General features: G+C 37.2%; 1 protein-coding gene across 1 annotated transcript in view; it reads right to left on the bottom strand.

Moving 5' to 3' along the window:
• ADGRV1 (adhesion G protein-coupled receptor V1) overlaps window positions 1-20,400 on the bottom strand; it is a 501,294-nt gene that overhangs the window by 176,074 nt on the left and 304,820 nt on the right. The window lies entirely within an intron of this gene.

Raw genomic sequence — 20,400 nt, 5'->3', positions numbered from 1 at the left:
CACATTAGTTTTATGGTTAATTATTTTCAATTCATACTTTTATTTTAAATTAAATCAAATAACTACATTTCTATGGACTTTTTACTTTTCATTTGAATTTTCTTCAAGAGTTGGGCAAGTTGTACTGACTTTATAATTTCACATGAGTCATCAGATTCATCAGTAGCAAAATAGATGCATCTTGAAGGCTAAGAGAAACAGCAGTGTATCTGGAAAGTTACAAAATTTTGAATCAATTCTGGTGAGGGATATGTATCATTTAGAAAAGACAGCTAAAATAAATGAAGTATACTATACATATAGAAGCATCCAGCATGTTTCTTGCTCTGGAAGAAATTGGGCACATATGACCTTGAGTGGAGGCTACCTGAGACATTTTGGGAGTTTATAATGTAAGTGGTTGGCCCACAAGAACTAAATTAGTCACTTGCCCATATGGAACTTGAGACGTTTAATATAATATCAACAAGCTCAGTTATTTTGTCAGACATTATAAATCTATGATGAAAATGAAAACCAAGATGAGACATTTTACTTAAATCAAGAGAGAAAGTGAGTGTACCTAGATTTCACTGTGTTACCCATCCAACAAGGCTGTGCTCTGAATGCTGAAAGCAAAGCTTACTGCATGATGGAATGAAGGAAAGGGCCAGAGGTGTAGAATTTAGGCCAGCATACTTTACCATTTCCAGGTGACAAGACCTTTGGAAGAAACTGAAGTCACAAAGGCAGATTTCATCTCTGTTGTCAGACGCCTAGAGCATGAGAAACTGCTAGAGACATTTATTATTTGAAATTAAAGGGCTCTGAGTCTCAGCTTTTCAAATTCCCTAGTCACTTCACCCAACCTCCCCAATAAAAAACAAAAAAACAATATGGTATAGTGATTAAGATCATAAGCTCTGGAGCCAGAATGCTTAATTAATTAATTAATTTATTAATTTTTGAGATGGGGTCTTGCTGTATGGCCCAGGCTGGTCTCAAACTCATAGGCTGAAGCCATCTTCCAGTCTCAGCCTCACAGGTAGCTGGGACTTCAGGCAGAATGCTTAATTTAGATCTTGGCTCCATTATTTATTAGTTGTATGAACTTTAGAAAATTACTTAATCTCTCTGTGCCTCTCCTTCCTCTGCCATAAAATATAGATGACAATTATAGTGTATATCTCACAGAGTTATTGTGAAGATTAAAGGTATTAATAAGTATAAATTTTTAGGTCAGTGTCTGTCATCAAGTAAGCATGGGTAATTTGTTCAAATAGGTGCTATTATTTACATGGAACTGTACAGGTGAATGAACAGCTGGCAACTGAAGATTACACTTGTTTCCAACTGGTAAATAACTTGGAGGTCAATAAAATCACATTTTAAAGGAACAGAGCCTTCTATGGTATGAATGAAGTCACTGTTTCCTATAAGCTTCTCACATTTTGATCAGTTAGAATTGTGTTTTAATTTTATGTAACTGTTCTTGGAGAAGAAACATCAGGACATTTATGAATTGTTAAAAGAAACAAACAAAAAAAACCCAAAACTGCACTAAAAATAAACTAGGTCCTTCTAGAACTAGGCTATAAATAAACTAGGAAAATCCAATATTCCTGGAATTGGAGAAATAAGTATATGAATTTCAGAGATGTCCTAAAATATTGAGTATTGTGGGCATATTAGGCAATATTTGGACTCAACTAAATGGGGTTTCTTACAGTGTGGTAGGCTTTCTTTCTGTGGTTTCTACAGATAGGTAGTTTCATTTTAGTCCTCATAATAGTCCTAATGGTTATTATCCCTGTGTGATAGCTAAGAAAACAGAAACTCAAAGGTCTTACAGCTAACCAATGACATAGCTTGGACTGGGCTTAACTAACCCCAACTGGATCTCTTTTTGCTATTCTCTGCTTCTTTTATGCTATTTTATGAAAACTGCTGAAACTCAGGCAAGGGCTGCCAATAGTTCTTTGAATGCAAATATGGAATTTAGATTCTTCATATGGCTTTCAAAAACATTTCTGTTAATACCAGTGTTCCCACATACTTGGTCAAAGCTAACTCAGGACCCTCAGTAGTGATTAAAACTGTGCTCTTTTCAATGAATAAATGTTATTAAACTGGTTTTCAGTTTCTTTTATGTGAACACTAAAATTTATATTCTTGAACTGATAAAATAGGTAACATAACTATCAATAGAAAATTCAAGTGGATCTTTTAAAAAAATAAATAATAAAAAATTCTGCTACAGGCAATTTACTGGCATATAGGAAACAAAATAAAGGAGAACTGTGTACAAGAAAATAAGGCAAGTCAACAAAAACAGGTCAAAGTCCACTTCTGAATCCAAATGGTAGAAATTTTAGGGGATATTTGGGCACTTTCTCCTTATAAGTATCTATACAGAGAGCTCCCCTGAGTTCATATCCCAAAGGTCAAAATTTGATTCTTTTAAGTCATAAAAGACTGTTTGGAGTAAGACAAAAACTTGTGGAAGCTCAACTGTACTTTGATCATATTACATACCTCGATGTCTATAGATACAGAATGTTCTGGACCTCAAAGTAGCCCATCCTTTCACACACCCCAATCTTTATCACGGCTCCTCCCTCCCTCACAAATGTGTTTTAACACAAAGGTACCACCCTTGAACAGCAAGTAGCAATGAAAATGAAAGGGCGCAAAGATAACAAATGGTATTCCCATCACTGGCTGATCCTGACATCCATAAACAATCAGTTTTATTTTGAACGACAATGAAGATTCTCTGGAGAAGTGGCAGAAATCAAAGGAAAGTCAGAAAGAAAACATGGAGGTGGCAGCAGCAAGGAACAGAGATTACAAGTGGAGGCACCATCTTGGCAATGGTGACAGTCAGTACTAAGGAGAGAGACATGATTTTTAACAGTTCAACACAGACTATAGGCAGATAGGAATTGTTAGTATAATAGAGTTTGGGATAGCCACATAAAATTTTCATTAATTTTAAATTTGGGTAGAAATTTCAATCCTCAATCTTTAGAGAAAATTTCTACTTCAATATTTACAAATAGCTGAGCTTTATCAGTATGGCCATTGATTTGCATGAGAATATTACAGCAATTTAGCTATTGTCTGGAAAAATTAACATAGCTTTATATACAATTTATATTCTTAAAAATAGCTCCAACTCCATGTAACTTGTATGTCATAAATTCTAAGTTCAGATTTTAAGCACTTTGAAGATAGGGATCCTGTCTTATTTATGGACATATCCCTAATACTTAGTATATTGGCTAAGATCTAGAGAGAATTTAATAAATAGCTGTTGAATAAACATTTGTTATATGCAGGATACCAACTCATTTGGAAATGTTTACAAATCTATGATTTAAGTTTGGAGATTTGGAGACCTGTTCATTTTATTGCCCGTCACATTAAAAGTTATTTTCTTTTAAAAATACATTATTAACTATAGTATATGTCAATTACTCATAGATTTGGCTTCTAATAAAATAGAAATTTCATTAACTGAAATGCTAATTTTTATTAGTAAACAGTGACAAATATAAAATAAAATTTTAGATTCTAGCTCCTAGGTTCTATTTGAGATAAGTAATGATCAGATGGTATGAAATTTAAACCTTAATATTGCAAGGAAATGATTAAAATCTTATTGTCTATTTTCAAGGATCCACAATAATTATAGGAATCTTATTATTTCCTCAATAAAGCAAGAGGTATAAATGTTTATCAAAACTTTTTGTCACTTTAAAAATAATCCAGAATTCTGACTTTTTCCCAATTCAATGTTAGAAAACAAGCTTTCTCATTACCTCTTTACAATCTGATTAAACTAGTTCTTATCTAGTAGGCAGAGACTACCTAGCACTAGGGTGGGTTCTGTGGAAGACATTAAGGAGCAGAAGAAATGTTTCCTACTTGGGAATAGCGGACCATTTAGATGCAAAGATGAGTAGATACCATACAATGTATGAGTTACACACCACCTTCCTTCTCTCCTATTGTTTTTATATTTTAATCACAAACTTTACAACATGATTATTGCTTTTTCTGCAAGTTGAGCATGAGGATATAAAAGAAGAGTGACGCTGTTTATGTCAGAAATATGAAATATTCAGCATTAATTGTTTTTTCAATTAGCCATATCATTCATAGGAAGAAAGAGAGATACAGGTAACAGAAGAACATTATTCATAATATAATTATTTATGATTATGTGAATTGATAGGAGATACACACTCAAGCATAAACACTCCCTACAAGTCTCCAAGCTGAAATTTTGTTCTCTTCATCTAAAGTACTCCCAATATTCCAGTGCTCTTTGTATCATTCAATGGCTCAAGTTGCTCAAGCTCTCGACTCCTTTTTTTCATTTTATGCAACAAGTTCTCAAATTTTATTGGTTATACTTTTTAAATACCTTCAGATTATGTCAATTCCTCCCCCCTTTGCATTATAATCTCTCACCTGGACTACTTCCTCTCCATGATGAACGGCGTGGAGTAATTAATATACAGATGATATATATATATATTCACACACACACATATATCCACATTATATATATATATTTATACACACATACAAACACACACAAAGAGCTATATTACTAATGTATCTCAAAGGTAGGAATTATAAGATGTTCCTTTTGATGTGGGAGATAAACACAGTTTAAAATGCAGCACAGGACTCTTTATTTATTACGGCATTTTTCATTGAAATGGCTACCACACTTTAACGAATCTATCATCAGCTCTCCTACATTCAGAAACATTCAACTGTTAACATGTTGATAGGGATCATGGACTGATCATTGTACAAAGTTCGAGTTTAACAATGCATTATTCTGGAAATGTTTAATGACACTTCAGCAAAGGCATCCCTCCTTTGTCAAAGAAACTCCACATCAGAGCACTCTGTACTCTACTGAGTCACTTCCAAACAGTCAATGGAACTCAATCCATTTTAAAATGAGAGGGCTGGGCTGGATGAAAGGTAGTGTACCTTACCATGCAGGTCTCAAATTTTATGATGTTTTTTGCTTCCTTCTGGCTTATCATTCAAAAGCATTTCAGAACACTTTGGTCAGACTCTCACCAAATCCAGCTATTATATACAAGGGAACCCTGCTGTGCAGAGAACCCCTAGAGAGTTTCCCTGTAACAGGGGAAGTGATTTCCTCTCTCTTTTTTCCATGCTCATGCTCATGACTTCATCATCCCTACTCTGGTAATCTATACTGGAACTCTGCTGTCCCATTTAGTACCTCTGCATCTGTGTCGATAATGCTTCTTACTAATTTCCCATTCATTTTTTATTTAATTTTTATATTCATCAAAAGGAATATATGCTCTACATGGCTTTTAAGATCAAGTGGTTTTATAAGGTTGTAACAGACCGGTTTCTAAAGCCAGCTGTGCAGCTGTCATCGGGGATTTCCCTTCATCATTATCTGAAGGATTTGTTTTGTGTCTCTACTAGGCTGTCCATATCCATATGTTTCCTGGTTTCTACATCTTTCCCTACCATTCACCCTTCTTTTAGTGAAGCACATGTATTTTAGCTATCTCAGATAAGAGTTCAGGGGAGGTAATCTTTTGAGGCCTTGCATGACTGAAAATGTTTTACCAGGAAAAAGAATTCTGGGATAGAAATAATTTATGGTCAGAATTCTGAAGTCAGTATTTAATTGACCTCCAGTATAGCTGTGAAGAAGCCTGACACTCTTCTGATTCCTGATATGTGACATTTTGGCGTATGTAGGGGGAGGTCCTCTGGAAACGCTTAGATCTTCTTTTTATTCAGAGTGTTGCGAAATGTCATGGCAACAATGTGCCTTGTTTTGTTTTGTTAAGCATTTGAAGGGCTTTTATGAGTCATATTCTTTAATCCCGGGAAATTTTATGGTATTATTTCTATACTAATTTCTTCCCTTCTATTTTCTATTTTCTCTTTTCTTACATTCTATATCTTCTATTATCCAGATGTTGGATCTTCTGGGATTGATTCTTTCATTTTAAAACTATATCTTCTTTTTTATTTATTATCTCCTAGTTCTTCACCCTAGGATACCTAAGATAATGTTCATTTTAAATTTTTTAAATTGAAGTCTAACATACCTAGAGGTACAATAATCTTAAATTATAGTTAAAATTTTGCATATGTGTGGACCTATGTAACCATGACCAAGATCAAGGTATAGAACATTTCTAACACCTTGTTCACCTGTGACCCTTCCCAGTCAGTAACCTGTAGCATAAAGTAATTATCATGTATACTGGTATCACCATCAGTTAGTTTTGTCTGTTCTTAAACTTTATATAAATGGAAACATATAGTATGTACTATTTCATGTCTGGTTTATGTCTCTTAATAAGTATCTGTGAGATTCACTTATGTTGTTGCAGGTAGCAATATTTCACTCTTTTTTCATTGTTTTGCAGTATTCCATTAAACGAATATATAAAAATGTATTCATTTTACTTCTGATGGACATTTAGGTAATCTATTGGGGCCAGTATTAAAAAAGCTGCAATAAATAGTTCATGTACAGATGGTCCCCGACTTAGGATTTTTCAACTTCATGATGGTGCGAAAGCAATGCACATTCAGTAGGAACTGTAATTTGAGTACTCAAACAACCATTCTGTTTTTCACTTTCAGTGCAATATTCAATAAATTACATGGGATAGTCAACACTTTATTACAAAACAGGCTTTGTATTAGACGATTTTGCCCAACTGTAGGCTAATGTAAATGTTCTGAACTTGTTTAAGGTAGGCTAGGCTAAGCTATGATGTTCAATAGGTTAAGCATATTAAATGCATTTTAAACTTGTGATGGATTTATTGGGACATAATCCCATTGGAAGCTGAGGACCGTCTCTACTTGTCTTCCATGGGACGCTTCTCTTGGGTATATATCTAGCAATAAAACTGATGGGTCATAGGACAGCATGTGTTTATGTGTTCAGCAGATATTCCCACTGGCAACAGTTGGTATTATCTGTTGCTTGTTTTTCCTAACTTTAGTCATTCTGTTTGGTGAACAGTTGTATATCATGGTGGCTTACATTCATATTTCAATGTTCTTTAATCTTGGTTCCATGGTCACCAAAGGCCACATACCAATATTACAGTCCTCATCCTACTTGCACTGTTTGATATTTTATATTATTAAGCATGTCCTCCGTCTTTACACTTACTGGCTCCTAGCTCATTGCCTTATAAAATATAAAGATTCCAGCCTTTGGAACCAAAGAGTCCTGGATTCAAATTCTAATATCATCTAGTAACTAACAGAATGCCATCAGGGAAATTACTTAACTTTCTGAACTTCAGTATCTATAGCTTTAAAATCAAGCTAATGATATCTACCTCTGTCATAGCATCATCTAAATCACACTCTGCCCGTTATTCACTCTGCTGCAGCCCTGTAGTCTCTTTTCTGTTTCTTGAGTAAACCAAGCCTTTTCTTGTTTTAGGTCCTTTGCACATGTTACTACCTTTTTCTGAAATATTCTCCTTCTGGATGGCTCTTTTCCATCTTATATGTCTCAGTTCAAATGTCATCTTCTCAGGGAGACCATCCTTGACTATACTCCTAGTATCGCTTTATATTGTACCAGTCTACTAATTTCCCTCTTGGCCTTTGCCATAATCTGAAACTTGTATTTGTTTATGGTGCCTTTAGCACCTAGCACAACAACTGCATCAGAATAGTTGCTCAATAAATATCTGTGGGATGAAGGTGTTAAATATCATTCACTGCCTTCTTTCTCATCTAGCACCCTTCCTAGGAGGGGTTTAATTTTTGTCTTTTGGACCCAAGCCTACTATCTGCTATGCTGAAAGCAGGCCACGGTTGGCCAATGCCCTCCCGTGGAAGTCTCTCACCAATGCCTCAGTGTTGGTCAAGTCCATGTGATGGAGCAGTCCTTAGAGAGCCAAGGCCCCTGCTGGCTCTGAAGCCCTGTCTTGAACTGTAGAGTCCACTTTATTGGAAAGGTGGGAAATAAATGGTCATGAGGCTGACAGCCAGCTCCAATGCTGGCTCCTAGCTGCTGGGGGCTCAATCTTCCTCTCTCCCCACTGGAGTGATCAGCTTAGAATATTAAAGAGAAAAAAAAAAGAAAAACATGTTTTGAGACTATAAGAAATTCAGTTTATTGGCCAGGAAGCGCCCTGTACTGTTTTGCTTTTTTAGCCTCAACATTTAAACAGAGCCTGGATCTAAAAATATTTGTTGAATTGAACTGAAGGCATCTGATTTTTAATCAACACTATAACCATGTCTGCATTGGTGATATTTCTAGCAAGATAACAGATGTTTATGAACAAGTTTTATGCTTACCAACAGCAATAGTCTAGAAAATATTAATAGTCAGTTATTTCTCATTTTGAACACAGAGTCATCTTTCCCTTTTAATAAGTGCTTAAGAATTTTGAAATTTCATCTTAAAAATAAACATGCTTGAATTTAATGCAAACAAAATCATGTTTTAATTAAATGGACTGTCCATGTTCTCAGTAGTAGAATTTAATGGATTTTTTTTCTTGGCAGCATTTAAAGGCCCTAAAGAGGATGCTTCAGAAACATCGCACAGTTAAAAGTGTCAAAACTGATGACAAATTTCCAACAGTTTGTCAGTGAAATCATTCAAGCTGATAAATTAACTTCCATGAGAAATAATTGCCCCACATCTTCTTAAATTAAAAAGAAATGAGTTATATGCCAATGAAAAAAGTTGTTCATAATAAAAAAGGGGCATCAGTTACTTCTTGGGCATCAGTCACTCTGAACATAAAAGTAAAAACTACTTGAGGTACATTTAGGTTTGGAGTCCAGTTTTTACAATATCTAGTGCATTTACTGTACAAAATGAGTGTTATTACATTAAAGCAATCAGAATCTTTGAATTCGGTTGTTTCTTTTTTGTTTTTTTTTAATAATTCTTTCTTCAACATCAGGCAAGCTAATTGCTATTTCAGTGTCATGTGTTCGCTTTTTTTTTCTTTTTCTTGAAGCAGAACAGTACAATCAAAATTTTTTAAAAAACATCTTATACATGCAAATGCCTCCTGCACTGATTCATAGACCAACCTGGGGTCACTGAGCATCCAAAGAAAACACAGAATCACATATTATTATTAATAGAACTGTGAAATACCTTAAAGACCAGCGATTCCAATCTCATTATTTCACCAAGGAAGAAAATTAGCCCAGAAGAAAAAAAATGATTATTTAATGCACTGGATACTTTTTGATTAGTTTCTAGATATCAAAAACTACTCAGGCATTGACTACATAGAAATGAATAAAATAGACTTAAAGCTTAACCTCATAGAATTTCCATGTTAAAAAGATAAACCAACAATTTAATATATAACCACAAATACAGTAAATACAGTGAAGAATAGAATTAAATATGGAGTTTATACTGGGTTGAATGGTGTCCCCTTAAAATTCATGTCCACCTGGAACCTCAGAAATTGATTTTATTGGGATATAAAATCTTTGCAGATGTCATTAGTTAAGATGAGGTCACGCAGGATTAGGGTGGGCTCTAAATCCAGTGACTAGTGTCCTTGGATAAGATGGTCATGTGAAGAGGCACAGACACAAACACACAGGGAAGAAGGCCATGTGATGACAAAGGCAGAGATTGGAGTGCTACAGTTGCCAGCAAGGGACACTAAGTATTGCCGGTAACCACCAGAAGCTAGAAAGAGGAAAGGAAGGCTTCTTCCCTACTCTTTAGAGGGAGAATGGCTCTGGAATCGTCTTGAATTTGGACATTTAGCCACCCAGGTTGTGGTTATTTGTTACAGCACCCTTAGGAAATTGATAAAGGCTCCATTTTAGATAAGAAGTTCCATTTTCTGGGCAATCAAAAGTGAAGTGTGTCTAGAGGCAGGTGGTATAGATATTGCTGATAAGAAAGACAGGAGAAAGCTAGCTCGAAAGAGCTATAATCTGTACCCCTAGCCAAAGTACGCTAAAGAAACACACATGAGGGTGAGTTTAATAAGTTGCTGTCTTACTGATTATTTATTTGAATATTTCCCCAGCTCCTAATTGCAGAAGTGGCAGGGAAGGCTTCTTGGACTCTGTAGCTTGGGTCTATAGGTCTTTCCCATTCAAAATCACCTATAGGCAATCATTGTGACAATCTTCCTAAAATATTCTGATGGTCTGATTAAAAAGCTCCAAAGCTCCCTTTTCTTACACAATTGTAGCAATAGTGTCACAGGCTAAAAATCAGCCTCAGATAGGCTTTGTTTGATCTGTTTGGTGTTTTAAAAATCCAGGTATTTTACACTACAGTTCAGATGATCAACTCTCTTGAAAAATAAGAAGTCCTCGCCATGGGGAACAACCAGTTGGCATTGAATATCGGCTTCCTCTTAGAAAGGGCACGTATTCATTCACCTGCTACCACCATTCCTGCCAGTCCCTAGAGACTCAGTGAAATAGCTTGTCTGGCCTCTTGCATGCATTTGGGTTTCTGAGACCTGACCTATAAGAGATTAACTTTACAGTCTTCAACCTAACCTTACTGTGTCTGTCCCCTCAAACTTCTCACTAGTCTCAAACTCAGAACCCACTATTGAGCCCAAGAAACTCCTCAGTCTTCCACAAACATTTCATATTATTCCCTCTTTCTCCCCTTTTAGCCAATTCTACCCCTTCTCCAGGGAACAACTGGCCCACTATTTTCCTAAAACTCATTCCTTTTACCAAATATACCTGGTCCACTATTTTTCCAGAACTTACTCCTTATTGTATCTGCTGCTTAAGAGTTTTCTTAATTGAATACTGTCTGGCATTGTTAGTTGATTACTAGTACATACACTTCACTAAAGATTATAGGATCATCATAAACTTATTTGCTATCATCACACATGATTAACTTTCATAAAATGCCCAATGAATGTTGTCAGTGAGTCATCACCAAAGGAAAGGTGGCTAGTGTATAACTCTAATTATTCACTTTTGGATTAGATTAGGTAGGCTTTTTCCTTCACCCTTTTATTTCTCGACAGTTCCTTACTTGAGGGGTATCTACCAAAGAATGGGGAGAATAAACAAGGGTATGGTTTTCTTGTGAATTACTCTAATATAAGGCTTCATGAGAAGAAAGTTTGAAATCAACAGTTAAAATAAGATTACTATATTATTCAGACTTTTTGTAATCACAATTACCATGGAAAATCTAAAATCAATTGCATCATCACATTTTGACTTCTAACGTCATTATAATATTATCAGTTAAGTCTAGATGGCTTCTACTAAATGAAATGTCAAGATACAATACGCTAGGTTAGCTACTGGCTTTATTTCATATGCACCTGAATTTAAATTACCCCTGCTCTGGATAGAGTCTAACCCAAAGTTGCTGAATCTTTAAATTCCTAAGGATATCTGTATGGCAGTGTTTGGGTTAGACATTTCCCCATATTTTGTCTCTAATCCCTGTATTTTTAATTGGGGGACTGGGTTGGCAGTGACTCCTAGAGTGGAAACCATGCAGCAGGTGTTAAATGGTTTTGGATTGCTTCCTAGTAGTAGTAAAACCCAAAGTTAATGAGACAGAACTGATTTGAGAATGATGAGTTTGAAGCATACCAGAAGCTCTTGTCCACTCCATTTAACTCATTCCTGAAAGTCATTCTCATTTTTAAAAATGGCTAATTGTACTGTAAATTTTCACAAGACTGATCATTTAATATCAACCAATTCATTTCCTTGAGAAATCCTTTTGTAACTTTAATCCTCACAAAGGGTTATAAGCAAAGTCCTGTCTCTGTTGATGTAGAGCAGTTTCCTTAATGCACATTCTATTATATTGCAACAAGACATCATTTTGAAGTAAAGTTTTATTTGCTTTTGACAGTGATATCTTCTTAGACTATTTAAAAGATGTACTTTTACTTGGCATGATCTTATTAGGAATTCTCTAGAAGCAGGTTTTGTTGTTATTTTTTCTTAGGAAATGTCCAAAACGAAGGATGCTGCTTTATCAGGATCCACATTCTGTTCTAAAGGGGAAGGAAAAGGAGGCAAATCCCAGGGGGGAAAATGCAGAAAGCCCTGCTGGAACACAAACAGCTCTTTCTGTGTCTCTTTCATAGAAGAATAAGAAGTTTGTGAGAACATCAGGCCCGTAACCGCGCATTCCAATGAGAGCCTCTAAACGGCCTTTACAGTGAACCTTGGAAACAAGGCACTGGTTGAATGTAATTCCCGTCTCAATCTGAGTGCTCCTCCTTTCTGCTGGTCCCACCTCTCCTCTCCCTGTCATTACTAACTAGTGCCGGTTGAAACTGGCTGGCTCCGGTCTTTGCAGCATCCTTCCTCTCTTTCCCTGGGCTTTTGTTCTTGTTAGAACACAGCACGGCTTTTTGCTTCCATGTAGCTTGTGCAATTAATCCATAAACTGAAAAACATCACAGCATATCATTCAATAACCTATTATTGACCTAGTTCTCTGAAAGGATAATATTAATCTAAAGCAAATATAACTGCATCTTTACTATTTATTATCATATATATTTGTATTTCATCTATTCTCCTAGTTCTGCTAGTTCAATAGCTTTTATCCTTTGGCTAATTGCAAGTCATTCTGTATCACTGTTCTGCTTGCTGTTTATGAGGTCCTACAGAAATATTTATATACATAAAGAATGTGAAAAGAATCCAAGGAAAGTTCATTCAAATATCCTAACTTTTTATGTTTTTTTCCACCGGACAGACAGGAAGAGTAAACAGAATAGTTTTTAGTCATCCAACAAAATGAAAACTGGAGAGTGTCACTGATACAGTGGCATTAAAGTAATACATTTGTTTTAGAATTATTTCAAGCACTGAATATGCCCCTTCTGTCACGGTACCTGTGGGAAGGGAAACTATTCCAAAGCAGCTTTTGTTTTCAGAATAGGCAAAAGTTGTTTATCACCAAAGTTCAAAGGAAATGAAATTAATTTAAATCATAGAAATATTATATTCTGATGAAATAAAAATGATTTAGTCAAACCAAACTGCCATATCATATTAACTGCAGTTTGCCTTCTAGTATTAGAGACTAAAATGACAACCTGTGGTGAGTAGAGTTTTGGCCTCTGATTTCTGTATGTCTAGGCATGCAGAGGGAGAGAGAGAGAGATTATTTGTGTATGTTGGGGAAGGTAAAAGAAGAACAGACAAAAGATAAGGGCAATGTGATAGGGTAGGTGACACTTTTTTAGTTAAGGATTTAGAACCCTCTTATATGCTGACAAACAGCTAACAGATCTAATGGGCCCTACCAAACTAAACCAGCTGAGAGAGCTGGACTTGGCCTAAAAGTAGGTGTCACACCCTGGAAAGTGAACTTTTGCCTATGCATGTGTTTTGTTTGGTCAGTACAGTGTTTGTAATAATTTAACTGTGAATGCCCTTAGGCAGGGCATTCACGCCTCATGTTTCCACCGTCACCACTCCCCACTGCCTCACACTTGTCTTTATTCCTACATTTATGGTGTGACTGGCCCCTGAAGGCCTTTGAGTTTGCGACTCCCACTTTAGAGTCTCAGGTGAGCCCTGGGGGGACCCAACACCTCAACTGGCTACATCCTAAAGCCTGCTTCCAAGCCCTGGATACATGTTTTTCTCTCTATTTTAGGAATTCTGTCTTAGAAATAAATTTACTGTGGCCATAAACATGGCAGTGTATACAAAATACCAGCCTATCTTTACCCACTATATATGTGTTTACAATTAAACAGAGCATTGTACTGAAACGCAGCCAACTCACCTGTGTATTGTCCCTTTGCCAGCAATCCCCAAGCTTGCAATAAAAAGTAGCATCATCAAAATCATCGATGACTCATAAATTCAAAGTAAATGCCAACTACACCCTGTCTTTTGACTTAGTTTGGATTCTTGAAAAAAACTAGAAAATGACACAGATAATGCCAGATAATGTATTTTCTCTTTGTGGAATAGTTTGAACACTGAGTGTGTTCTTGTATTTCAAAAATCAAAGCAATTCATATTTTGGATAAGACAGAATCAGATTTACATCTAAGTCCTTAAAAGACAGTCCGTGAGAGGTGGTAGATTCTTAGCCTATTTACATTCCTTCCCTGAAATAATTGCAGTTCCCTTACGGTTCTGCTAGTCTGCAGCAAGAAATGCTAGGAGCTATTTACAGGAACAGGTCTTAAGGAGAAAACAAGCAGACAATGGCACTTTGAAGGGCTAAGGAAAATAAGAACACCAAGTTGTATGGCTGGGAAACGTTATTTCTGAACTGCGTGTAGAGGTGAGGTGAGGTGAGAATGACAGGATCTCCTGCTTGCATGGAGGACTCTAAAATGGCATCAGCTAAGGAGAATAAGACAAATGTGTCTAATATCTCTTAAGCTCTCTAGGAAAAGATTATTGTCTGTTTCTCATGAGGCCATACAGAAATGGTCTAACAACTTCTGGGGCTTTTGTAAGGTTCACATGACTAGAAGGAAAAAGTGCTTAAAAATCTGGAAACCACTATTCAAGTGTCAGGTATTAATGCTATTATTTTAAAATCAAGTGAAAGAAAAGGCAATTTTGCCACCTGTACAGTAGCTGCATTTCCACTGAAAAGTTGTTATATTATTCCCAGGTGAACAAGATAATTTTCTCCCTAAATTATTATCATTTCTTCCCACATTTGCTTTCATAGTAATTTATATCCCTGTCATTTAGAGCATTTCATTCACAATAACATTAATCTACAAATATCCCCACAAAGCAGAATTCAAATTGCATGGAAAGTAAGCAGTGAACCTAGAATGGGATCCACATTTTCTGACCTTCAGTTTAGTGTTCCATCTGTTAGGCCCTGGTATTTGAATAATGAACTCAAATTAACCTAATCGTCATTGCTCAAAAATTCATTAATCACAGCAACAGATCAGAACAAAATGAGTAAGTCAATGAAAACGAATACCCTAAAACTGCTTTTAAGATTTATTCCTCACACAGCTACCTTATTAATGAGAGAAACTCTAATCTACATCTTGTACCTGATTAAAAATGGGCCCTTTATTATGTTTTAAAATGTAATTCTGAGGTTCAAATTCTGACAGTATGCTTTCCTTTTATTACTTTAGTTTGATTTTGTCTTTCAGGCAAGAAGATTTGAACAGATTTGCTAAAACTGGCACTTTTGATAGATAAAACAGATTACCAAACAACTTCTGGATTTTATTTTTAATTTCATAACTATAGCCTTCTACCAGTGTAGATTTAGTACAGACAATAGAGAGAGAAACACTAGCAAATACATATATGGTTAGTATTATATTTCTTGTGACAGTTTTCTAGGCATGTGACAATAATAATAAAAGTGAGTTCCTCTGGGAATAGTTCCTCGGTTGAAAGAAAACAAAAGTGGATCCTAGAATCACCACTTCACTTCTCCTACTGATACTATGCATAGTAAACAATCCTAGAATTATAACTTACTTCAGTGTTTCAATGATTAATAAAACCCTATCTTATCAAAGCTATTATTAATAATAAAATGGAATGTAGGCCCCAAGAGAGTAGAGATTTGATGCGATTTGTCTGGTATCATGTATCCTGTGCACCGAATGTGCCTGGCATATAATAGGTGTTTAATAAAATATTTGTTGAGTGACAGGGAGTGGGAAATTAAGCAGAGGCTTTGGCTAAGAGAGCAAGATGGTATCCAGAGTAAATCACAGAAAGCTTTCAAAGAAGTATCCAGTGCGGAAGTCTTTAATTAATATCTCTTTTAACACTAAAACATCATCAGCCACACTATTATCTTTTCCCTCCAAAAAGTATACTCTTCAATACTTACGGTAGTGTACTGCATCAGGAAATAAATGACAAGTCAAACCCAAACAATTCTAAAATTGGGGCAATCTAAATAAGAATAATTTCAAGTTAATCAACATGAATTTTTCAGAGTAATTAAGTACCTCAATTGGAACGGATGTAAGGAAAGAAAAAGTTGCTTTGCCCTAATTGACATTAAAAAGTACTGAATGACAACTCCAATAAAATTATTTTTTATTTTTCACTCTTACTCAACCAAGCTGTTTGAGACTCTCACTTGAAGAAGCACAATGGGTTCACACAGGAAAATCCACTCTAAATACATACTAATGATGGATGTAAGAAAAAAAAGGTTGGGGAGTAAAAATGACAGCCAAGGTAAAATACAATCAAACATTTTTGTAAAGCAGAAATGGAACAAAAATCAAGACACTTGGCAGGTACAAATAAAAGGCAATCAATAAAATCAACAATTTGAACATAAAGGCACTCAGGATGAAATTAATTTCATGAAATAATCTGGCAAAGATATTAAAAATAAAATATGCTAACAATGGCCAGAGATAAATGAAGACAAAATTGTCAATCAAAAGGATGAGTCTATAAAATATACACAGTCAGAAGGTAAATATTGGTGGATGTGGAAGATGGCTGACTAGAGACATCACCTGTCAGACTGGACTGGCTGAAAGGTGGGAAATCAGACTGAGGAGAGTGCAGAAGAGTTGCTGCTCAGGTGTGGATCACAGAGAGAGATGACAGAGATGACTGGGGACCCCATGGAGAAAAGCTGCGAAGCTGAGAAGGAAGAGGATAAAGAGGAAAAGATATCAGCAAGGGTCAAACCCAGAGATGCTGGGAGCCCAGTGAAAGGATAAGGAGGGATTCCCCTCCCCCTTGTATGTGCCTTCAGTGAACAGTGGGACACTAGTTTATTGAAGGCTTTTCCACCCTCCACGAGCCAGGCATGGTGGCTAAAAAGGAATAGTCGGGTGAATTAGCGATCCCCAGGTGTTTGGGAAGCCCATGAGGGGTTCCCTCCGGGAAAGTGCCACAAGAGGCTGGAATGCCAACTTTCTTCCATGTAAACACTTCTTCCCATGCACTTCCCATAACCACAGCAACCAAGAAAGCAGTTTGAACTCAGGCTGCCTGGGAGCTGCATCCCCTCCCCAACAACCCATTACAACTGCAACAGAAGTTTGAGCCGAGAAGCTCATGAATGGCTGCTTCTACCCGGCAGGTGCGCACTAGAGGCTGAAGTCTCCACTGAAAGCAGGGCCCCCCCTTCCCTTGAGGGCTTGTGGTGGAACAGGGGGCCACAATTTGGGATCACCCTGCCCACTGGCATTTCCTGGGATCAGATGCCAGTGGCTCAGATAAGCAAGCTGGTCCTGACATGATATGGGTGCAGGGAGATGCAGGGGAAGTCCGGGAGCTGGACTTGGGTGGCAAGGAAGCCTGTGAGAACATATCCGATGGGAGAGTGTGGTGGAGTGCTGAGAAATAGGGATCTGGGAGCAAGCCTACCACCCCTCTGGACAACCTCCATATTGGATAAGGGTGCAGGATTCAGCATTTGGAGAGAAATAGCCTAGTCCCTGGTTCCATGACAACCAAATGCCTCCCACTCAGGCACAGGGGCTGACCAGGCGCTGAAGGCTCTCCCCTGAATCATTAAAATAGGGACAGTAGTTTGAGCCAAGAAGTTCATGAGCGGCTTCTTCTCTCCAGTGGGAGCATGCTCCTGGCTGAGGTCCCCACAGATGGAGAAGCCTACTCCTCTTCATTTGAGAACTTGTAGTGAAACAGGAATGTACAATTTGGGAACTCCCTGCCCACCAGCATTGAATGGAGATGCATGCTAGTGGGTCAGAAACACAGACCGGGGGGAGGTTTGAGAGACGGACTTGGGTGATGAGGGAACACACATGGACTGAACTGACAGGAGTGTGCTGTGGGAGTCCATGGAGTGGTGATTTGGGAGTGCTAATCCCTCCCTACAGAAAAACTGGGCTACTGGACAAGGTCCCAGGCCAGGACCTTAGCACTCAAGCGTATAGGCCCGTCCCCTGTGAACAGCCTTTCCTGTTTGGAGAGTTTGTCCTGAACCTCCCTCCAGCAACTCCCACTAGTGGCAGGAAATGCCCACTGAGGCTTTGGAAAGACATACAGGCTCCTGCAACCTAACCATGAACTGCCTTGCTCCTCCCCTCACCTCAGTAGTAGAGATCAAGCAACACCCTGGGAGCTACAGGGTCCCTCCTAAAGCTTGGGGCACTAAGGTACCCCACCTAGGGGACCAGAGCTTACCACAGGCACAAAAGAACACCTTGGCAGCTGGTTCTTTCACACAAACATTAACCAATGACAGGGAGAACAATTCTATAGCTCATCACAGCACTTTTCAACTCAAGCAAATAGGGCATGGCTGATTTCTACTCACAAGTACCACCTGCTGTCTCAGAGACTAAGCTGTGGCACCCAACACAATTCACACTGCTGGGAAGAGGCAAAGACAGCAAGTCAGAGGCAACCCAGGAGAATCATCAAACCTTCTTGAACACCCCATAGGCAACTCAGGACCAGCACTCCTCTCCCAGGCACAATGAGGGTCTGATTTTCAGGGACCCAGAGACAGGCCCGCAAGCCAGGCCTCACACACACAGGACTCTATTGAGAGGCCAGATGGGAAGGAATCGATGAAAGAACTCTAGAAATATGAAAAATTAGAGCAAAAGGACACCCCAAAAAGAAAACAATAACTCTTTACCAATGGATACCAACCAAAATGAAAAGATTGAAATGACAGATAAAGAATTTCAAATATGGATTATAAGGAAGCTCAATGAAATACAAGAGAAAATGGAAAACCAACACACACAAAAAATCACAAACATAATAGAGTACATGAATCAAAAATTCACTAAAAAAGTTGAATTATTAAAAAAAATCAAATAGAACTTCTGGAAATAAAAAATTTCATTCAAGAAAATACAAAACACAGTGGAAAATTTTAAGAATAGACTATACCAGGCAGAAGAAAGAATTCCAGACAACACCTTCGAATTAAACAAATCAGTCACAGATAAAGAACAGAGAAATAAGAGGAGTGAACAAAGCCTACAAGAAATATGGGGTTATGTAATGTAAAGAAGCCAAACATGAGAATCATAGGCATCCCTGAGAGTGAAGAAGAAAACAGACAAGGGCTGGAAAACCTAACTGAGGGAATAATTGAGAAAAACTTCCTAGTTTTGCTAGATATTTAGATATTCAGGTATAAGAAGTCAACAAATACCTGAGAGATTCATCACAAAGAGGCAATTACCATGATACACAGTCAGACTGGCCAAAGTTAACATGAAGGAGGAACTCCTGCAAGACTTAAGATGAAAACATCAGGTAACTTACAAAGGAAAACCTATTGGACTAACTGCAAACTTCCCAACTGAGACCACACAAGCCAGAAGGTATTGGGGCCCCATCATCAGACTTCTTAAACAGAATAGTGGCCAGCCTAGAATTCTGTATCCTGCAAAACTAAATTTCTCATATGAGGGAGAAATACAGACTTTCTCAGACCAGCAAACACTGAGGGAATTTATCAAGACCAGACTTGCCCTGTAGGAAGTACTCAGAACTGCATTGTGAATCGATCAGCACAATAGACACCACCAGTGTAAAATCACCCAAAAGCTAAAGCTCAGAGCCCATATATCATAATGGCTCAAGACGTAAAACAAAACAATAAGGGTCTACCCAACAGGATGAACAGAAATGCACTCCACTTATTAATTCTTTCAATAAACATGAACAGCTTAAATTCCTCACTCAAGAAACATAGGCTGGCTGAATGGATAAAAAAAATATAAGCCAAGTATCTGCTGTCTCCAGGAAACACATCTAACTCTCAAGGACTCACTCAGACTCAAAGAGAAGGGATGGAAAACAATATTCCATGCAAATGGAAACCAAAAGAAAGCTGGTGTAGCCATTCTCATATCAGATAACATAGACTTCAAATCAACAATAGTAAAGAAAGACAATGATGATCATCATATAATGGTAAAAGGAGCAATTCAACAAGAGAATATAACAATCCTAGATATTTATGCACCTAATATAGGTGCACCGAGATTCATAAAGCAAACCCTACTAGATTGAAACAAAGTAATAAACAGCAGCATTCTAATACCCATGGACTTCAGCACCCCACTTACAGAATGGGACAGATCCTCCAAACAGAAAATGAACAAAGAAACACCGGACTTAAACAGGACTCTAGAAAAAATGGGCCCAATGGACATTCACAGAACATTTTACTGTAAAACCACTGAATATACATTCTTCTCTTCAACACATGGAACATTCTCTAAGACTGATCAGATCTTAAGCCACAAATCATGTTTCAACAAATTAAAAAAAAAAACAAAACAGAAATCATACCATGTATCTTCTCAGACCACAGTAGAATAAAATTGGAAATCAACTTCAACAGAAACACTCAATTCTACACAAAGTCATGGAAATTAAATAACCTACTGCTGAATGATTAATGAGTCAAGGAGGAAATTAAGA

This window comes from Eulemur rufifrons, chromosome 17 (genome assembly GCF_041146395.1).
Source record: "Eulemur rufifrons isolate Redbay chromosome 17, OSU_ERuf_1, whole genome shotgun sequence".
NCBI lineage: Eukaryota > Metazoa > Chordata > Mammalia > Primates > Lemuridae > Eulemur > Eulemur rufifrons.
The sequence above is the reverse complement of the archived record's forward strand: the minus strand, read 5'-3'. Positions and strand labels throughout refer to the sequence as shown.